The sequence below is a fragment of the Hyperolius riggenbachi genome, chromosome 3 (assembly GCF_040937935.1).
Source record: "Hyperolius riggenbachi isolate aHypRig1 chromosome 3, aHypRig1.pri, whole genome shotgun sequence".
Classification (NCBI taxonomy): Eukaryota; Metazoa; Chordata; class Amphibia; order Anura; family Hyperoliidae; genus Hyperolius; species Hyperolius riggenbachi.
Genome location: NC_090648.1, coordinates 110,845,680 through 110,867,299, shown reverse-complemented (window position 1 = coordinate 110,867,299; position 21,620 = coordinate 110,845,680). Strand labels below are relative to the sequence as shown.

The window sequence follows — 21,620 nt, the reverse complement described above, 5'->3', positions numbered from 1 at the left end:
GTAGCTGTGGAGGTGGCAGAGGTGTGACTACAGTGAGTGAGGTAAAGCTGTGGTGGTGGCAGAGGTGTGACTACAGTGAGTGAGGTATAGCTGTGGTGGTGACAGAGGTGTGACTGCAGTGAGTGAGGTATAGCTGCGGTGATGGCAGAGATGGGACTACAGCGAGTGAGGTGTGGTTGTGGTGGTGGCAGAAGTGTGACTACAGTGAGTGAGATGTGGAGGTGGCAGAGGCGTGACTATGCTGTCCTCACACAGCACAACAAGCTGCTTTTCCCCAATGATGACCTCTTCACCTCACTCACTCTCCTCTCACAGTACAAACATGCCGCCCCTATAATCTCTGCGCCTGATGCAAGTGTTTCACCTTGCTTCATGAGAGAACCGCCTCTGATCTCAGCGCTATATAAATTCTAAATAATAATTTCCGAAGAGTTACAAAAGCTCTGTGTGTAATATCTATGTATATAAGTGAATCCACTCCTCCTTTAATAAACGTGTCACTTTCAAGGAGCTGATACTTCATGACTGTCAGCAGTAAAATGTCACTGATAGATCCCCATCAGCTTCATGCACCTCTCCCCACATTTAATGCTGCATTTATATAGGTCACCCCATTATTAGCGTCTCCCCCTCCTTCATTCCTCTAGTTTCTAGGGCAACTCAGAGTGTCTCTGTCACTTCCTCAATACCTTGTATTACAGGAGGTTATATGCTGCTTTTCATTTAAAGGGCATTGCCTCCTCCCTCTCTTCCAAATAAAGTGTACACCCAATCAGTCCTCATTTTCAATGATGCCGTGACTCAGTGGGATCCACAGCTTCAAATTATCTCTTATCCACACGGAATCTATTTCTGGAGATGATTCTGTTCACTGGAAACATATGGACAAGACAGCTTAACAAACCTCTGCGCTTAAAGTGTACCAGAGATGTCCTAAAAAGAAGATTTGATACTTAACCCTCACATGGGTGTAACAATAGACTCTGCAATGGATGCAGCCGCAGGGGGGCAAAGAGACCACAGGGGCCCCATCCTGAGAGACTGACAACTGAGGACAAGGAGAGGAAAAACCTTATGCTCTCTGCACAGTTGTTCTAGTGACTGCATCTGCTCAGCCGCTGATAATGAATCATACAAAGTTTTGTAGACAAAGATTTGTAGACAGTCTCTATTCAGTGTGCCGGGTGGAGGGGGCCCCATCCAAAGTTTTGCAGGGGTGCCCAGCGATTTTTAGTTTCACCCCCCGCATCATAAACACGTGTGAATCCCTCGTCGTCTGCCATTCAGCCGTGACAGCAGTGCAGTGCGGGCATGGAGGACCAGGAAGGTTCTATGGAATATAGAGCCTTCCCCCTGCATGGGTGAGTATCATACAATTTTTCCAGGCCCACTTCAGTAAAGGTTCTTTTTGGGTGTGGCTATGTAAGCCACTTTCCCACAGTGGCACCTGGGATAATATGCAGGGGATAGGGGAAAGGGCATTACCGTCCTTCTTATACTGTGCAGTGGGGGGAGTCACGGACAGACTCAAGGAAGCATCCAGACAGCAAGTGCAGGAGGAAACCGCACAGCTTATTTGGAATGGTGGTCATGTTATTGCCAGCCTTGAGTCCTCTGTTGGATAGTGACTGGAAGTGACTGGAATTCGCAACCATTGTAAAGGTAAAGTAGTCATGACGTTGCAAATCTGGGGGACAAGTGATATACTGACTGATATCATCACACTCTGCTCAGCATCACAAACTGCAAGAGCGGATCAGAGGCTTGACTTGCAACACAAGCGCTTGATAGAGACAGCAGATTCCAGGCTGAGATGCAGGCTGCTGACAGGCAGTTCCAGCTCTGTATTCTGCACTCAATTTTACATACATACTGTATGGTGATTCTAGTCATCTGATTTTGTTTTTCTTTGTAAGGTTTTTTTTGCCTTTCTCTGGATCAACTGAGATATATCAGGGTGCAGGCTAGTGTCGTACGATTTTCTGGTTGATCTCTATGGATGCAGGGCTGGCGCTAAAATAGAGGCAAAGGGGGCAATAACCCCTGAGCAGTGCAAAGCCCCCAAGATCCCCCCTGACTTGTGCCCTCTGGGGCCCCTGCACCAATTTTTCAGAATAGCTACTCACCTATCCTGGCGCATTGCTCCCTGTCTTCATCCCCGCTAGCTGCCTCTACTCCATGACCAGACATTACGCAATGACAAGTACAGAGTCATGGAGATGAGGCAGCCAGCGGGGATGGAGCACGGAGCACTGTGCCGGGATAGGCAAGTTACTACGCTAACAAAAACAGTGCGTGGGGTCCTGGGGATTGCAGTAAATAATAAATAATATTCTTGTCTGGCCACCCATTGTAGCAGGTGTGTGAAAGTTTTCCCAAGACAGGTTTTAGGGGTCAAATGGGACACAGAGGTACTTTCCCTTCTAAATGACATGCCTCTCAGTGTTGCTCTCTTGCCCTCCCCTGCTTTGTGCTGCCCCCCAAACTGATCACATGCTTCTCCATGAGTTCTCCCAGACATGACCATCTCTAACATCTAGTTCAGCCACTGTCCATGTTCCTATAAGCTATATTTGATAACCCAAAAACTGAAGCTTTCTACAAACTAACTCTGTAGATAGATACTGTGGCACGTACCGGGTTAAAAATATATTTTTGCTTACAGCTTAAGACAATTTTGTTAGACCATAGTATTGAGGATGTGGTCACATTCCTTATAGTGTTCACAAGGAAGCTCATAGCATCTCTCAGGCAGGTACTCTGTGACAGTACAATGACTACCTAGAGCAGGGCTTTTCAACCTGTGGTACGCGTACCACCAGTGGTACTTTGCTATTGGCCAGGTGGTACACGACAGGTTTGCCTGCCACTTGTCCTGGTCCTGTCTCCACAAAGTTTGCTCCCCTTCACTTGCTCCTTACTGTGCTGCCCTGAATACTTCAGAAGTTCAGACCTCAGATCAGCCAGGCGAATGGTGCACATTGATGGTGCATATACTTCAAATACAAGTGAGCAGTTATGTCACTTCCTGTATTTGAACTATACGTGCTGTCACTGTGCATGCTAAAAGGGAACTCTGTGCTGATAATGTACATCTATTGTGACAAAGCATGCTGGGCAAGAGAGGACCTGTCACATTACATGAGATGATGGCCAGGTAAATGTGCTGCTGGGCTGTACTAGCCCCTCGCCAGGTGAAGCTTGTTTCCCTGGCTGTCTCTTCACTGCTGCCAGGTTACCGCTGATCTGAGTGTACCTCAGATCAGCAGTAAACCGACAGCTGTACCTATAAGAAAAGCTGTAAGTGTACCTGTAAAAAAACAAAAAAAACGTGCCCCTGGAGGTTATTTACCTCTGGAGGTTGAAGCTTCTGGATCCGAAAGAGGCTTCCACCTTCCTCCTCAGTAGAAGGAATCCAGTGCTGGGACCCCCCAAAGATCTCCTTGTCAGATCTTGTAGGCATTCTCGCAAACGCGCAGTAACAGCTCTCTGCTCGGGCTCTGGCTTAAGCAACTGAGCCAGATCGGGTCCTCTCTAGTGTGCAGGCACACTGGTGGTACTTGAAAATTTTCAGGGGATAGAAGTGGTACAATTAGTGAGAAGGTTGAAAAGCCCTGTCCTAGAGTACAGAAAGGCTATTGAGGGTTGGCCAAATTCCTTCTCACTCACACAGATCTTTACTGGAGAAGAGTTACAGCCATTCATCTGTGCCCATTGTCTTCAATCACCATATCCTGCAGCACATTTGTAATGATCACACAGTGCAGCTGATTGTACAGCCTTATACATATAAGACTACATAGTACATTTCTAATACTACATAGTGACGCTGAAGTTTGAATTTTTGACTCTACGTCAGACAGTTGGTGGTGGTTGGGCCGCAGTCTCAGAGATTCATCTACAGAGTCAGGGCTGGAACCCAATAGAGCGATTTTTTTGAGCATTTAGGGAGCGATTCAAAATGCTGGCGAATTTCCCTAATCGTTAAGCTAATGTTAATGGATGGGCCAAATTTCACTGGAGCGATTGCAATTATTAAAACCACAAACGCAGGACATGCAGCATTTGTCGCGTTTCTGCAATATAAAGTATATAAACGCTGGCGTAATCGCTCGTCAGAACCTACACAGAGCAATTTTGCTAACGTTTTTAAATTACTACACACTGTAAAAAAAATTAAAATTACGGTAATTGAAAGTACCAATCAGAATTAAAAACGCTAATCGCTACACAATCGCTGGCAAAACGCTTACACGTTTTAAAATCGCTACCAAAATCACCAGAAAACGCTCATGAAACTGCTTACAAACCCTCATTAAAAATGCTATTGATTGCGATTAGCGATAGCACTTTGTAGTGGGTTCCAGGCCTAAGTAGGTCAGGGAACAAATAAAAAATATGTCATGGGAAAGCTGCCACAATTATAATAATTTTACCATTAAAAATGTACTCTGGTTCTTGCATAAGGCTATTCATGAGTGCCTCTCCAAAGTAGTTTTCAAGCTGAATTTTGAGCAAACCTTTGCATGCTGTTGCTAAGCCACTGGTTATACCTCATTATGGGCTCTAAAATACCGGTCTCCTAACGTCGGTGGGTCAGTTCTAGGGCTAGAGAAGGCCCCATCATCTGTTTAGATAACAGCAAAGTGTTTACAAGTTAATACGCGTATATGTGGCATAGCTACAGACCAGGGGCGTAGCAATAGCCATAGTAGCCATAGCAACTGATATGGGGCCCTGGAGCAAAGGTGGCCCAAGAGGTAATATGTTCACTATTTATTTTCCTGTTTTCCTTCACACTCTGACTCTATCTATCTCTATCTCAGTGCCCATAGACTGTCTGCAGTGTACATTGCATAGGAATGTACATTGGCCAGTCAACTTATATCCTATAGGATAGGGACAGGTGGCATTGCTCTTGAGTACCTGCTGTCTCCATCAAAATTCTTCTGTGGGGCCCCATAATCTCTAGCTATGCCTCTGCTACAGACTATGGGGCCCCATAGCAAAATGTTCATGGGGCCTTTAGATCTAGGCACTCTTAAGCAATGCCACCTGTCCCTACACTATGGATAGGAGTTGACTAGACAATTTCCATTTCCATGCAATGTATAATGTGTATAGTCCATGGGCACTGAGACAAAGTCAGGGGGTAGAGAAAAAAAAGGAAAGTTAATAGTGAACACATCAAGTACCACCTGGACCCACTCATCTCCAGGGCCCCATAGCAGTTGCTATGTCTGCTATGGCTATTGCTACGCCCCTGACACTATTGCTATTGCCACGCCCCTAACACGTATACAGTACAGTAAAATACACATTCCAGGAGCAGAGACAGTAGCAGATTGTATACATTACTTAATTGTTACATCTAATACATTATCAAAACAAATGAACTGTTTAAATAAACAGGAGGGATAGACAAATAAAATGTGTGGGTTTAACCTTCCTGGCGGTAAGCCCGAGCTGAGCTCGGGCTATGCCGCCGGAAGGCACCACTCAGGCCCCGCTAAGCCGATTTGAATAATTTTTTTGCTGCACGCAGCTAGCACTTTGCTAGCTGCGTGTGCAATCCGATCGCCGCCGATCCGTCGCGCCGCAGCCGCGCCCCCCCCCCCCAGACCACATGCGCTGCCTGGCCAATCAGTGCCAGGCAGCGCTGTGGGGTGGATCAGAGTCCCCTTTGATGTCGGTGACGTCATCCCGTCCGTCGCCATGGTGACGGGGGAAGCCCTCCAGGAGATCCCGTTCTTTGAACGGGATCTCCTGATCTACGATCGCCGGAGGCGATCGGAGGGGCTGGGGGGATGCCGCTGAGCAGAACTTGTCTCGCTACATAAGCAGACCTTGTCTCGCTACATGAAAAAAACCAAAAACGCTTTGCTGCCCTCTGGCGGATTTTAATAAACCGCCAGGAGGGTTATTAATGTACAACAGAACTGTTTACATTAAAGCTACAATGTATGAAAATGGATAAATTGTGTATTTGCTGGTTCTGTGAAAAAACAAAAAAAGACACAGGAAGACCGGGAGCCCAATCTGGTGTATTATCAACGGGACACCAGAATATGTGCCTAAAACAGATATATATTCACAAAATTGGGTTGCTGTAGAAAGCAACCACCTTTCTCACATGTGAGGAAGTACCGTCCTCACTCGGCCTTGCTTCTGATAATAACTTAGGTCGCAGCTCCAGGTGAAAAGTTGGCCACTTGGATGAACTTCCAAGTGTGCACTCCCCTAAGCTGGGGTGGCGGAGATTCAAGGAAGGTAGGAGGCGCCCGTAGATATATATCAGTAGTATGTAATATAGTAATAATAAAGAATAAAAAATGGTTCTCTTATTTTATTCCTACCTTATAGTAGTGAAACTCACACGTAAGGTAGTAGTAAACTAGCCAACCCGCGTCGTAGCATACGCCGCATCTATCTATCTAATAGAGTACGTGCCTCAACCTTGAAGCAAGAAGAAGTTTAACCCTAGCAAGTCTGGCTTTGCAAATCCGGCCTAATTGGCAAATATGCATTTGCTTTCGCATGCCAAACTATGCAGGGTCAAAAAACCAATACTGCAAAGTGCTCTCTCGCTGCCTGGGAACCACAGCGGCACCCCGGAGTGGGAGGCTGGGTGGCGCAGCCGCCCCCGCCCCCCCCCCCCCCCCCACACAAGCGTGGCCAGCGCTGGGGAGAGCCGTCCGCACCCACCTCCTAATATTAAAAACAGCCACTTACCTTAACGTCCATTGGGTTCTGCTACATGCGCATTAATTTTCTCATGGAAACCATTTTGTGCAGTTTGTATCCTTTGGAGGCAGGTGGTGGATGGCTTGCTCCGGTGGTGTGAACCCTGGAGTGAGTGCGCCTGTCCTCTCCCATCCCTCTGGAGTGCTGTATGTGAGCCAGCCCTGAGCTCTAAAGCTCGGGGTGACCCATGCTTCTCTCCTTTCTCATGTGGTGCCCCCAAATTAATGCGCATGTAGCAGAACGCAATGGACGTTAAGGTAAGTGCCTGTTTTTAATATTGGGAGGTGGGTGCAGACAGCTCTCCCCGGCGCTGGCCACACTTGGGGGGGGGGGTCGTCCACGCCACCCAGCCTCCCCCTCCGGGGTGCCGCTGTGGTTTCCAGGCAGTGAGAGAGCCTGGGACCCTGCGGTCCCCCCAGTTGTATAAAAAGGGGGCATTGGGAATCCTCCCCGTGGCGCTCCTGGAGGCCTGGAGCACACCAAAAACTGCTAGCAGATCCGAAAAATGCTAGCAGATTTTGAAACGCTTTTTCTTATTTTTCTCTAGCATTTCACCTAGCATTTTGCGGTTTTGTAAAGCGTTTTTGGTGTAGTAGATTTCATATATTGTTACAGTAAAGCTGTTACTGAACAGCTTCTGTAACAAAAACGCCTGCAAAACCGCTCTGAACTGCCGTTTTTCAGAGCGGTTTGCGTTTTTCCTATACTTTACATTGGAGGCAGAAACGCCTCCGCAATCCAAAAAATGCCTCACCTCGGGAGTATGCGTTTCAGCAAAACGCCTCCCGCTCTGATGTGCACCAGCCCATTGAAATACATTACCCAAGCGTATCCGCAGCCGCAAGTGGATCGCAAAACGCTGCCGAACCGCTCTGGTGTGCACTAAGCCGGATAGTGCTAATGTAGCATGTAGCAGGGTGACTGCTTTGTGGTATTGGTTTGTGCATGCATTTGCATGAGCATTGCCTCATGAATAGCCAATTAGGCCAGATTTGCAATGTCAGACTTGCTAGGGTAAGGCCTCTTTTCCATGGACTGTGAATAGGCAGTGAAATGGCTCTCAAACTCTCACAACTGCTCACTGCTGCCTGGTAACTGCTTGCTGCTGCCTGGTAACTGCTTGCTGCTGCCTGGTAACTGCTTGCTGCTGCCTGGTAACTGCTTGCTGCTGCCTGGTAACTGCTTGCTGCTGCCTGGTAACTGCTTGCTGCTGCCTGGTAACTGCTTGCTGCTGCCTGGTAACTGCTTGCTGCTGCCTGGTAACTGCTTGCTGCTGCCTGGTAACTGCTCGCTGCTGCCTGGTAACTGCTCGCTGCTGCCTGGTATCTGCTCACTGCTGCCTGGTAACTGCTCGCTGCTGCCTGGTAACTGTTTGTTGCTGCCTGGTAACTGTTTGTTGCTGCCTGGTAACTGCTTGTTGCTGCCTGGTATCTGCTCACTGCTGACTGATAACTGCTTGTTGCTGCCTGGTATCTGCTCACTGCTGCCTGGTAACTGCTTGCTGAGCACACAGCTCAACAGTCCGTGGAAAAGAGGCCTTAAACTTGGTGTTTGAGCACGCATAAATTTTCTCATGCAAAGTACTTCTTCTTCTTGTTTGAAGGTTGAGGCACTTAGTCTATTACAGGGGTGCCCACACTTTTTCGGCTCGCGAGCTACTTTAAAATTTGCCGAGGCCAGGAGATCTACCAACGTCCCAAATGCTAAGCACGCGTTCCCCCCCCCCCCCCCCGCGCGTTAGCCAGGTATATGTGCCTGCAGCATAGGTTACATGCCCTCAGTATAGGTTAGCCTGGTATTTGGGCCCTCAGTGTAGGTTAGCCAGGTATATGGGCCCTCAGTGTAGGTTAGCCAGGTATATGGGCCCTCAGTGTAGGTTAGCCAGGTATATGGGCCCCCAGTGTAGCTTAGCCAGGTATTGGTGCCCCCAGTGTAGCTTAGCCAGGTATTGGTGCCCCCAGTGTAGCTTAGCCAGGTATTGGTGCCCCCAGTGTAGCTTAGCCAGGTATTGGTGCCCCCAGTGTAGCTTAGCCAGGTATTGGTGCCCCCAGTGTAGCTTAGCCAGGTATTGGTGCCCCCAGTGTAGCTTAGCCAGGTATTGGTGCCCCCAGTGTAGCTTAGCCAGGTATTGGTGCCCTCAGTGTAGCTTAGCCAGACATATGGGCCCCCAGTGTAGCTTAGCCAGGTATATGGGCCCCCAGTGTAGGTTAGCCAGGTATTGGTGCCCTCAGTGTAGCTTAGCCAGGCATATGGGCCCCCAGTGTAGCTTAGCCAGGTATATGGGCCCCCAGTGTAGGTTAGCCAGGTATTGGTGCCCCCAGTGTAGCTTAGCCAGGTATTGGTGCCCCCAGTGTAGCTTAGCCAGGTATTGGTGCCCTCAGTGTAGCTTAGCCAGGCATATGGGCCCCCAGTGTAGCTTAGCCAGGTATATGGGCCCCCAGTGTAGGTTAGCCAGGTATTGGTGCCCCCAGTGTAGCTTAGCCAGGTATTGGTGCCCCCAGTGTAGCTTAGCCAGGTATTGGTGCCCTCAGTGTAGCTTAGCCAGGCATATGGGCCCCCAGTGTAGCTTAGCCAGGTATTGGTGCCCCCAGTGTAGGTTAGCCAGGTATTGGTGCCCCCAGTGTAGCTTAGCCAGGTATTGGTGCCCCCAGTGTAGCTTAGCCAGGTATTGGTGCCCCCAGTGTAGCTTAGCCAGGTATTGGTGCCCCCAGTGTAGCTTAGCCAGGTATTGGTGCCCTCAGTGTAGCTTAGCCAGGTATAGGTACCTGTAGCGTAGGTTAGTCAGGGTCCTCTGGACTCCTGGAACCTCCGGCAGGCAGGCCGCTGGCCAATATGAATGGCGGGGAGAAGACGCGGCGAGGAGAGAGGCGGCGCGGCCGCTACGTCATGGCTGGGGGCAGCGCCGGGCATGTTACCAGCACGCACGTTGCAGGCTGCCCGGCGCCGCCCCCAGCCATGACGTAGCGGCCGCGCCGCCTCTCTCCTCCCTCTCTGCTCGCCGCGTCTTCTCTCCCCGTCTCCCGTGCATTCTTATTGGCCAGCAGCTAAACATGATGAGCTGCTGGCCGCAAAATTTAATGAGACGCGGCCAAGAGGCCGCGATCTACCGAGGAGGCGGTCGCGATCTACCGGTAGATCGCGATCGACCTATTGGGCAGCCCTGGTCTATTATATATATAGATACTTCTTAACTTTTATTGAGGCACAAATGACAACGCGTTTCTCGGCTACAGCCGCTTTCTCAGGTCTATGGATGTGCCTAGTGCGAAGTGTCACTATCCTGGGCGCCAAGCTCTTGGCCATATTTATTTTGCTTTACAGAATACCAGTTGCCTGGCAGCCCTGCTGAGCCTCTGCCTCCAATACTTTTAGAAATAAACCCTGAACAATCATGCAGATTAGATGTTTGACTGATATCTGACTGGATATGCCGCATGCTTGTTTCAGGTTTGTGTTTCAGACACCACTAATGAATAAAAGATCAGCAGTTTGCCAAATAAATAACTGCTTTTATTTAAAAGGAAATAAATATTACAGCCTCCATATACTGTACCTCTCACTTCAGATGTCCTTTAAATACCTTTAAAATAAGCAGTGCTACAATTTAGAGGTTGTTTTTTAAAGTATAAACAGTAGTCAAAAAATACATGTATATTGTCCATTCTGGTGCAACAAGACATACAATGAATTTGCTTTCAAAATAAAGACCATCTCTCCAAAAGAGTAAAATTTGGTATGTGAAAAGTTAGCTTAATTTATTGGCCTACTTATATAAAAATATTTTTTCCCCTTCAAATCCCTGCTTTTGTTTGAGAAAATGAAAGGTATAATTTGATTGACCGATTAGAATGGCCTTCAGCCATTCCACAAAGATCTTAAAGTGGATCTGAGGTGAACTTTTACACATTGCATAATTGTGTTCCTTTCCTATTGTTTATAGGGCATTCCTCAAGCGAAATACTTTTTTGTTTTTGTTTTAATACTCTAATTCCCTATAAACTAAATAAACCACGCCCACAGGTTTTCAGAGAGCCTTGGCAGTAGCAAGGGCTCATGGGAGCTCAGTCTGGGCAGGAGGAGGGGGAGGTATTACTAGCTAGAGATTTCAGAGGCAGAGGGGAGGAGGGGGGGGATTAGGCTGATGGCTCAAGATACAGATAAGCCTGCTTCTGTGTAATGTTTACAAACAACATGGCTGCTGTCATTGTATCACAGGAAGAAATAATCATTTTCTATTAAAGCTGTTTGCAGCTAGATTTGCTGTGTAAACTATGTAAACTTTAGATAAGATATATAGACAAGTTACTTATTATAGTTAGTTTTTCATCTCGGATCCACTTTAACAGCAAATTTCCAGATGGCTGTGTCAGATTCTTGATTACTTTAGGCTTATTATTAAAGCTGGGAGCATGCTTGTTTGAACTGTGTACGTTTTGTCGCACACAGCGAAACACACATGGCTGTACTGACCATTGAAGTCCATGGCCTCTCATTAACTGTTCGTTGTTTGCATTCATTTGTGTTTGCAATTGTTTTCACAATTTTAAGTTACATAGCGTGATACTTTTTTCTGTCTGTTTCCTGATTAAATATATATTGTGCAAAATTGTAGGTGGAAATGTGATCAGATACATAGAACGCAGACTGCCGCAAACCACCTGCCTAAAGCTGCAGTGGTTCTTGGTTTGTGTAGCTTTAATATTCCTACTGAAACACAGCTGACAGAAAATTGGAATGTAAAGATGTTTAATGTCTTTACATTGCAAAATTACTTGATAGCACTGATATGTCACAGTATTTTTTTTAACAAATGTAAGATTTAATATTTAAAGAGACACTGTAAGCTACACAAAACAAGAGGCTTACAGCAGGGCCAGTTCTCCCATGAAGCAAGGTGAAATATTTGCATCAGGCGCAGAGATTACAGGGGCAGCATTTTTATATTGTGTTTACACTAACAGCATGCAGTCTGAGTAGGAGGAGAAGCGAGAGGCGAGCAAGGTGAAGAGGTCATCATTGGTCAAAAGCAGCTGCTTGTGGTGTGTGAGGAGTCTAAAGCTGGCCACTAATGATCCAATCTTTTTCATCCAATCTTACCATTTCTATGTAATATAAGGTAACTGCCTGAAGTATCCATTCAGTATATTCACTCAGTTTACCCTTCTACTACATAGATTTGGTAAGATTGGATGAAAAAGATTGGATCATTAGTGGCCACCATTACAGTGAATAAGGAGGTAGGAGAGTAGCAGTGTTTAATTTGACTTGCACAGTAGAAGGGAGGAGGTGGCACTGCTGTCCTGACTGAGGAGGAATGGAGTGGCAGAGGGTGAGCAGCTTGTTTGACTCACAGCCAGCCAGTGTGCTATTGTGTTGAGCTGCAGCATGTCATGTGAGAACATTAACTGAAGCAAAGTAAATTGTTGGGTGCTGTGTGGGGGTGGGGGGGGGGGGGTGGAGGGCCGGGGCAACCTCACAAGTTTGCCTCAGGCAGCAAAAAGTCTAGAGCCGGCCCTGGCTTGCACCAACATTCTAGCTTGAAGCCGTCAGCACTGAAGCAGAGAAGCTACATTTGTGATAGTTGCTGTAGTTAAAATTATAGTGGAGGGAGTCAGTGAAATGTGGCTAACCACATAACTGTTGCAGTACATTATTTGGTAAAGAAAAAACAGTGCTTAAAGCAAATACCACTTTTAAATTACTATGATATAAAACTGTGCTGCAGAAATAATTTTGTTACCTAATGTTATTCACATTATCTTTCCATTTCATTTTGTAGCAAGCAAAGAATGTTTAAAATTGAGAGAGACCCACAACAAAAGGATACCCTGGAGACTCTCTTTAGAGAACAGACTGCCCTGAACCTGCCTTTCTGCTTGAGTAAGGTAAATGAAGCACAGTATAATCTCGTTATAGTAAACGCTGACATAGTAGAACTTCATTTATAGAAAACTAAATGTCCAGGTCAGGGTTAAGTGCTATTATAAATATATGGAAGAAACGCCTGGTATAATAATTCTGGATATAGCGGTAATAGAACGTCGGTAATAATGAACCTAGGTTTTTGGCCCCGCAGTATTTGGTATCCGGCTATAGTGGAAAGTGGGCGGGCGCATGTGTCATTCGTCTGTTGGAGACCCATGAGCTGTGGCCAGGGGCCGGCTGGCAACCCCTTGTAGCCTGCTTGCTATCTGCAAGCTACTCTGGACCTGCGTGGATTACAGCACTGGCCAGTGTATGGACTAAAGACTGCAAGCTGCATCTAGTGGTGAGACCTATGTGTGGAGATATATTGAGGTGCTGATGATATTAGGGAGTACAGAAACCTATTCTATCATTTTTATGTCTGCTGTATATCTTTCAGAGGTGGAGGTCAGCCAGTATGGCTTGAAGATATTGGCAGCTAGCTTCATGGACTATTAATGTGATTGTGTGTGGTGTCAATAGACAGACAAAAGGGAACCTCATTACCTGTTTCTGGCTGTCCAGAGGAACTGTACGCTGTGATCTTTTGTATTAATGTAGACAGCTGCCATTGTCTTCAGTGAATGGACCAGTCCCCTTCAATAGGCAAGGAAGCTTTTTGATGTCTGGTAGGATACAATCTCACCTATTGAATTCTGCAAACTTCAAGAAGCTAAAACAGGAACCCCTTTGAAGTTTACATATCACAAGAAAGATTATGACAAGCGTTCTGTGATGTCACAAACGGGGAAACTGCATTAGGGGCTGGACATTAAATGCCCCAGGGGACACTTCAGAGTATAAAAAGCAGAGACAGATACTTAGTGATCATCTGCTCTTGGAGTTAGCGCATAGCTAGAGTTGATCTCGACTTCTGGTCGAACAAGCGGCATGCTCCTGCCGACAACGTTGAGACCTTCAAGTTGGTAACTTTTTTTTAATCCCCATTTTTATTTTACGCAAATATCCGTGTGTGTTATCTTTGTAACTTTTATCTTGTAACTATTTTTACTTTGTTTTTTGTAATCTTTTGTATATATTAAGTTCTGCATTGTTCTATGTTTTTCTGGAATATTAAATTGTTATTTAATAAGCTTGACTTCTGCCGTACTAAACTAACACTCATAGCCTAAAGGAGACTGCAGTGTAGCTGTGTATAAGTCCGTGCCTAGTTGTATGTTTGAGCAACACTACCATATGAAATTGTAATTGCATTGTGTGTGTGGGGGCGTTTGTCATACGTTGACCTAAAGCGAGCAGCTGACCCAACGTACGAAACGCCAGTGCGAGTAGCTAACAGTATCGTTCGGAACGACTGTTAGTGGTTTTGCTGCACGACAGTGTAACTCGCATTACAAGTCAGTGTCTGATTGTGCTGTGTTACTGTACAACTGTACTGTGTGTGTGGGTGCGTGGCGTTCTCGTATTCGGCCTAAGCGCAAAGCTGACCCAAATACGAAAACGCGGAGTGCGCGCTGAGGACTCGATAGCAGAGTGGAAGAGTCTAGCGAACCGCTAGTGGTGGCAGTGAGAGGTGTTCTGAGGGGTCCCAGCCTTGTTTTAGCTTGACTAAGGCTGCTTCCCCTCTCAGTCTGGTCAAACCCGCAGTCGGGAACCGTATACGCAGGCGTGCCGCGGGCCGGTTCCTGACACTATGCTTCCAGTGTAAGCTGCTGCCTGGTTCCTGAGGGAATTGCCTGTTATTATTATTTAGTTATTTATATAGGCTCCTCTGTCCACAGCAATGTGGACAGAGGAGCACATTATCAGTACTGTACCTGGTGAGACCTAGGCTTCCTGTGCAAGCTGTTGCGGGATTATTGTATGCAAATCCCTGCATATTGAGAACTGCATTTTAATCTAGTTTAGATACTGTCTGTGTTCACTTGCTGAGGCATTGACAAAAAAAAGACTCCCAATTACTGACTGTTTTAAAATACAATACTTCTGCATACTTTACAGTATGTGCTATAACAGTTTCTAATATAGTAAACTTCTGATACAGTATAGTATAGTATAGTATAGTAACTTCTGATGTGTTTTGTGTGTGTGTGTGTGTGTGGGGGGGGGGGGGGGGTTGGTTCTTTTTAGCCTACTATAGAAAGGTTGGATGATTCTAATTCTTCATAACCCGACTGTGTACACGAGCTACGAAAGCTGAAGTTACATTTGCCAATCCTTGTAACATAGCGGAGCTAAGCATAATCGACTGTCTTTATAAAGTACTGTAATCCATATTCCCAGTTACAGTTTATTACGCGCTGTGGATTGCTGTACTGTGAATATTATACCTTTTTCTCTGGCCGGCCTTACTCAATAAGCCGGCATGAGTCATCGTAGAGCCACAGTGTTGGTTTAATTTACATGACAATGAAGATCACAGAGCTTTATAATCCTCTGAGTCTCCTGCCTAAAATCTACACCATACTGACTAACCTCCTTCAATGCAACCTAGACACTCTCCTGGTCAACAGAGATGGTCAATGAGATGCTAATAATTGTGGCCCATACAGGTTAATGTAAACTGTATGCAGCCTAGAAATGGGCCAATCAAACGCACTTCATGCCATTTTTGAACTGCATACAATTTGCATTACATTTGCATGCAAGCTGGAATTGTTAGTTTCTCATTGCCTCTCTCTATTTGTTAAACAGGCATGTGATCTGATCTAAGCAATTTTAGCCAATGAATGGCCCACTGCTGATTGCTCCTAATCTACTCAGTAAAGCAGACACACTTTAATTGATATGGAGCTCACCAAGTAACCTTACTGCTGGAGCCCACCTCTCATTCCCTTAGGGCCTGGGCATGCTGTCTTATCGCTGAGGGTGATTCAGTATCAATGTGCTACACCCAAGGACACTTGTGCACTGTGCAGCAGTCTGTTCTGACAACACACTGCTGCATGCATTTTGAGTGCAAAGCAGACCTGTCCCATTTGTCAAGAACCGGCCCGCGGCACGCCTGCGTATACGGTTCCCGACTGCGGGTTTGACCAGATTAAGCGGGGAACAGCCTTATTTAAGCTACAAACAAGGCTGGAACCCCTCAAAACACCTCTCACTGCCACCACTAGCGTTGCTAGACACTTCCACTCTGCTGTCGAGTCCTCAGCGCGCACTCCGCGTTTTCGTATTTGGGTCAGCTTTGCGCTTAGGCCAAATACGGGAACGCCACGCACCCACACACACACACAGTTGCAATCTTACACTGTCGTGAAGCAAAGACCCACTAACAGTCATTCCGAACGATACTGTTAGCTACTCGCACTGGCGTTGTTCGTACGTTGGGTCAGCTGCGCGCTTAGGCCAACGTATGACAAACGCCCCCACACACAATGCAATTACAATTTCCTACGGTAGTGTTGCTCAAGCGTTCAATTAGGCATGAACTTATACACGGTTACACTTCAGTCTCTTCTAGGCTATGAGTGTTAGTTTAGTACGGCAGAAGTCAAACTTATTAAATAATAATTTAATATTCCAGAAAAAACATAGGACAGTGCAGAACTGAATATATACAAAAAGATTACAAAAAAAACAAAGTAAAAATAGTTACAAGATAAAATGTACAAAGATAACACACAAAGCGATTTTGCTTACCAAAATAAACGGGAAATAAACGTACCAGCGTATCGATCTGGTGTTGTTGCGGGCGGTACGCACTTCTGGTCAGGAACCAGGTTAGTTCTAGCCGTGTGAGCTACCTCCAAGAACTACAAGTTGTGGCTATCCTAGCTGCGGTTTTATACTATGAAATACGCCTGGAGGCTGTAAGCCTGTGTGGACGGGGGGAAGCTAGATTTAATAACATCCTCAGACATAATTTGATTTCCCAGAGATCTGACATCCACATGTGAACAGTGTCCTATACAACAAAAGACTTTGTTAACCTCCACTCTCCCCAGGTTACAGGTGACAATTGATTAAGGCTTTCACATTGCAGCAGGATGTCCTGTGTGATCTGCTTCAAAGCAACTGTCTGATTAAGTGTTTCCTAATTACCTGTTTTCTGGCTGTCCAGAGGAACTGTATGCTAATGTCCCAGCCCCCTGCTTCCAGAGAAATTCACTGCAAATGTAGTACAGCCAGATAACCATCCCTTCAAAGCAGAATACACATGTGAGATATAGCAGACAGAAAATGACAGAGATATGTTCCTGTATTTCCTAATATCATCAGCACCTCAATATATTCCTGACACGCCCCCTCTTCCAGACGGCGCCGGCAGATGATTCTAACGAATCGTCCTGCCAAAGCCGACACTGACGGCCGGGCCTGGGGGGGTAACTCCTTAGCTCCAAGCTACAGGAATGGAAAAGTTGGTCAGGTTGCTGCAATGTGTCGTTGCCCTTGGCAACCTGACGTAACCAACCAGGGGAATGCGAGTCAGTGACAACCGTGAATTTGCGACCATAGAGACAGTGCTGCAGCTGGGGAAGGGTTCCAACCGTCGCTACACGCACTTCCTCTATAGTGGCAGGAGCTATCTCTCGGTCCCTTTGGGGAACGATTATCTGCCGGTCTGCCTCCTCCACTTCGGACAGCTCAGAGGGAATAACTCCCCAGGACCCTCTCAGCCCGCCCCTCCCAGCTGGTGACCTGCTGGCTAGCCCCCTGAGCTCTTCCAGGCTGCTGTCAAATCGAACAGCCCCAGAGAGCTCAGTGCTGCCTGTCACACATTCCAGGAAGGCTGCAGACGGAGAGGCTCCTGGGCCCTCCGGGCCAGGTTCCGGATTGGATGTGGCTGACCCAGCAACATTTGCCACTTCGGTGGACAGTCCCTGTGCTGTAGACCCACTAGCGCTGCGGGTTACCACTGCAGCTGAGGGAGCGTCCACATTAGACGTATCATAAACCACATCACCTTTGGTCTTAAAAACATCGGAAGGGTGAAGACCCGACCTGGTGCCGTCTGCCCCTTCAGTGGGCAATCCATCTGCTGCAGCCCAGCGACCATTGCTGGTTACTCCTGCAGCCGACGGAGTGTCCACAGGACAAGCATCATTATGTAGCACAACACATATGATATCAACATTATCCGTCTTATACATATTGACATTTAGAACATCACATAAAACATCCACATTATCTGTATCATTACACACATTGCTACTCAGCACTTTACAAGTAGCCTCAACAGTTCCTGCATCGATCACCTCGATAGTCCGTGTGTCATGAATGACATCATCAGTTTCTGCATTCTCCATATCAACATGTCCCACTCCAGGCCTAGGCACTGGAGAATCACTAGGGCTGGCTCCTAGCACACAGTCCATAGCCCCTGGGGCCTCACCAGCACTCCCCACTTGCACTGCGTTATCAAATAGTACCTTGCAAGAGTCCTGAACTTCTGCTGGGGATGCAGGCTCCACGGGGGTTGGATTAGGCTCATACCGGGCTACTAACCGTCCCAGGTCAGTACCCAGCAAAACGTTGGTGGGGATTTTGTCAGTTACCCCAACTTCTTTCAGTCCACTGCCGGCCCCCCAATCCAGGTGGACCAAGGCGGTGGGTATGGCTGGGGTGACACCCCCAATTCCTCTGACAGCAATCATTTTCCCAGGTATGTACTGCTCTGGGTTCACAAGCTGGGGATGTATGAGAGTCACTTCTGCTCCAGTGTCTCTCAGCCCAGTGGCAACTGTACCCCCAACCGTGACAAGCTGCAGATTCTCTGCATAGCCAGTAGCATTCCTGGTAGCACACAAAGCCGTTGGGACTTCACTGGGGTTTGAGGCCTCACTGGATTTTGGGGCCTCCCTTTTCCTCTCTGGGCAAGTCGTGCTGATATGACCCACCCTGTCACATACAAAGCATTTCCGAGTGTCAGTGGTTGGTTGCCTGAATCCAGGAGACAGCGGTGCTTGCCTCCTCTGGGTGCTGGGTGAAACAGGTTTAGCCCTCTGTTCTCCTCTCCAGCTGGGCGTAGTAGTCCTCCGGGACTCAGGTGCTCTATGGGCGGTGTAGGCATCGGCCATTTCCGCAGCCTCATCCACTGTCTTTGGTTCTCGATCCAGCACAAACAGCCGGACCTCAACAGGACAGGTGTGGAGGAACTGGTCTTTTATCATCAGTTCCTGCAGGGCATCTAAAGTTTCCACTGACAGTCCTTTTACCCACTGCTGGAAGGCAGTGCGCAGGTTGCAAGCATGATCCAGGTAGCTGTCATTAGGACCTCGCTGCACTGTCCTGAAACGTTTGCGATACACTTCTGGCGTGAGGTGGTATCGCGCAATAATGGCTTTCTTAATTGCCTCAAAGTCTGTTTCTTCCTCCTGGGGGAGACTCACAAACGCCTCCAGGGCCTTGCCTCTCAGCCCTGGTGTGAGGTATCTTGCCCACTGCTCACGGGGCACCCCATACTGCCGACAAGTCCTTTCAAACCCCTGTAGGAAAGTGTCTATGTCAGAGTCCTTGTCCATAGCGGGGAACTTATCCAGGGGGATTCTGTGGACTCGCTCACCTTCGCGTTCTGCGGGTCCAGCAGACTGGTTCTGCTGCTGAAGTTTAGCCAGCTCCAGCTGGTGTTGCCGTTCAGCTCTTCCCTCCTCCGCCCGGCGTCTTTCACTCTCGGCCTGGCGTCGCCGTTCAGCTCTCCCCTCCTCTGCCTGTCGGTGCAGTAGGATTAGCTTTAGGCGCAGTTCAGGATCAGCCGAGTTCAGTAGCTGTAGATCAGCTTCCAGAGATGGCATCTCCGTGTTCGGTGGATCATCCAGGACATCGTCTCCACTCGCATTCTGTGGCGGGAGCGATTCCTCCTCTGGCGTGTCGTGAGCTGCATCCGCTGACGTTGAAGCACGGGCTCGCTCTGCCTCATCATACTCCTCGAGCGCACGAACTAACTGCTCCTTAGTCTGGCCGCTCACCGTCTCGATGCCTTTGTGCTCACACAGGTTGAGTAGTATCTCTTTGTTTTGCCTTGCATAGCTGGATGCTTTCTGAGCCATCGTGTTGCAAAAAATAAAAAGAAAAAAGGGGGGAAGGGAAAGCAAAACACCAAGTGTGTATCTTTGAACAAAAAAAAAAACGTATATAGTTTCTGCACTGAGTAGACGTCTGTAGGCTAGTTGCTTCTAGCAAGCTTCCAGCCTTTAGTACTCAGAATAGCGAGCTAAACTGCGTACTAATGTACTAAACGATGCCACCACTGCCAGCCAATTATGTCAGGAACCGGCCCGCGGCACGCCTGCGTATACGGTTCCCGACTGCGGGTTTGACCAGATTAAGCGGGGAACAGCCTTATTTAAGCTACAAACAAGGCTGGAACCCCTCAAAACACCTCTCACTGCCACCACTAGCGTTGCTAGACACTTCCACTCTGCTGTCGAGTCCTCAGCGCGCACTCCGCGTTTTCGTATTTGGGTCAGCTTTGCGCTTAGGCCAAATACGGGAACGCCACGCACCCACACACACACACAGTTGCAATCTTACACTGTCGTGAAGCAAAGACCCACTAACAGTCGTTCCGAACGATACTGTTAGCTACTCGCACTGGCGTTGTTCGTACGTTGGGTCAGCTGCGCGCTTAGGCCAACGTATGACAAACGCCCCCACACACAATGCAATTACAATTTCCTACGGTAGTGTTGCTCAAGCGTTCAATTAGGCATGAACTTATACACGGTTACACTTCAGTCTCTTCTAGGCTATGAGTGTTAGTTTAGTACGGCAGAAGTCAAACTTATTAAATAATAATTTAATATTCCAGAAAAAAACATAGGACAGTGCAGAACTGAATATATACAAAAAGATTACAAAAAAAACAAAGTAAAAATAGTTACAAGATAAAATGTACAAAGATAACACACAAAGCGATTTTGCTTACCAAAATAAACGGGAAATAAACGTACCAGCGTATCGATCTGGTGTTGTTGCGGGCGGTACGCACTTCTGGTCAGGAACCAGGTTAGTTCTAGCCGTGTGAGCTACCTCCAAGAACTACAAGTTGTGGCTATCCTAGCTGCGGTTTTATACTATGAAATACGCCTGGAGGCTGTAAGCCTGTGTGGACGGGGGGAAGCTAGATTTAATAACATCCTCAGACATAATTTGATTTCCCAGAGATCTGACATCCACATGTGAACAGTGTCCTATACAACAAAAGACTTTGTTAACCTCCAATCTCCCCAGGTTACAGGTGACAATTGATTAAGGCTTTCACATTGCAGCAGGATGTCCTGTGTGATCTGCTTCAAAGCAACTGTCTGATTAAGTGTTTCCTAATTACCTGTTTTCTGGCTGTCCAGAGGAACTGTATGCTAATGTCCCAGCCCCCTGCTTCCAGAGAAATTCACTGCAAATGTAGTACAGCCAGATAACCATCCCTTCAAAGCAGAATACACATGTGAGATATAGCAGACAGAAAATGACAGAGATATGTTCCTGTATTTCCTAATATCATCAGCACCTCAATATATTCCTGACACCATTCAGTATAGTTGTATGGGCAGGCTTTGCAATGCAGAGCAACACAGGTGCAATAGATTTCAATGATGTAGCTTTCACTTCCTCTTCAGTGTATTTGCCTTGCAGCCAATCACCTAGCCGCTTCCGGTGAAGACATGCAGTGTTGGGAGCCACTAGGTGATTGGCTGCATGGCTGCTACGCTGTAGAGCATACATGCCAAAATCTGGCCCTCAGAGCCATTCAATTTGGCCCCCAAGTTGTTTCCCCACGTTACATTATGTTTGGCCCACTCTAGACCACCTGGGAAGCTATATTGGAGGTGAAGCCCTAGATCATCAGGGAAGCCATATGGGGAGGGAGAGGGAAAGCAGTAAACTCTACAGAACTGTATAGGGTAGGGAGGACCACTAGACACCGGGGAACTGCATAGGGGTTGGAGGGGAGCTATTAGATACCACGGAACTTTATAAGGGCGGAAGGTGGACAGTAGACATTGCAGTTG

The 21,620-nt window shown here is 47.3% G+C and overlaps 1 protein-coding gene and 1 long non-coding RNA gene across 6 annotated transcripts in view; one reads left to right on the top strand and one right to left on the bottom strand.

The window, feature by feature from the left end:
- The window catches only part of LOC137562945 (uncharacterized), a 197,026-nt gene that overhangs the window by 52,699 nt on the left and 122,707 nt on the right, over positions 1–21,620 (top strand). For all 5 annotated transcript variants that reach the window (XR_011030219.1, XR_011030218.1, XR_011030220.1 and 2 more), the window contains exon 3: positions 12,524–12,629. This is a non-coding gene — a long non-coding RNA (uncharacterized lncRNA). The remainder of the gene's footprint in view (positions 1–12,523; positions 12,630–21,620) is intronic.
- The window catches only part of LOC137562941 (melanin-concentrating hormone receptor 1-like), a 44,609-nt gene that overhangs the window by 20,920 nt on the left and 2,069 nt on the right, over positions 1–21,620 (bottom strand). The window lies entirely within an intron of this gene.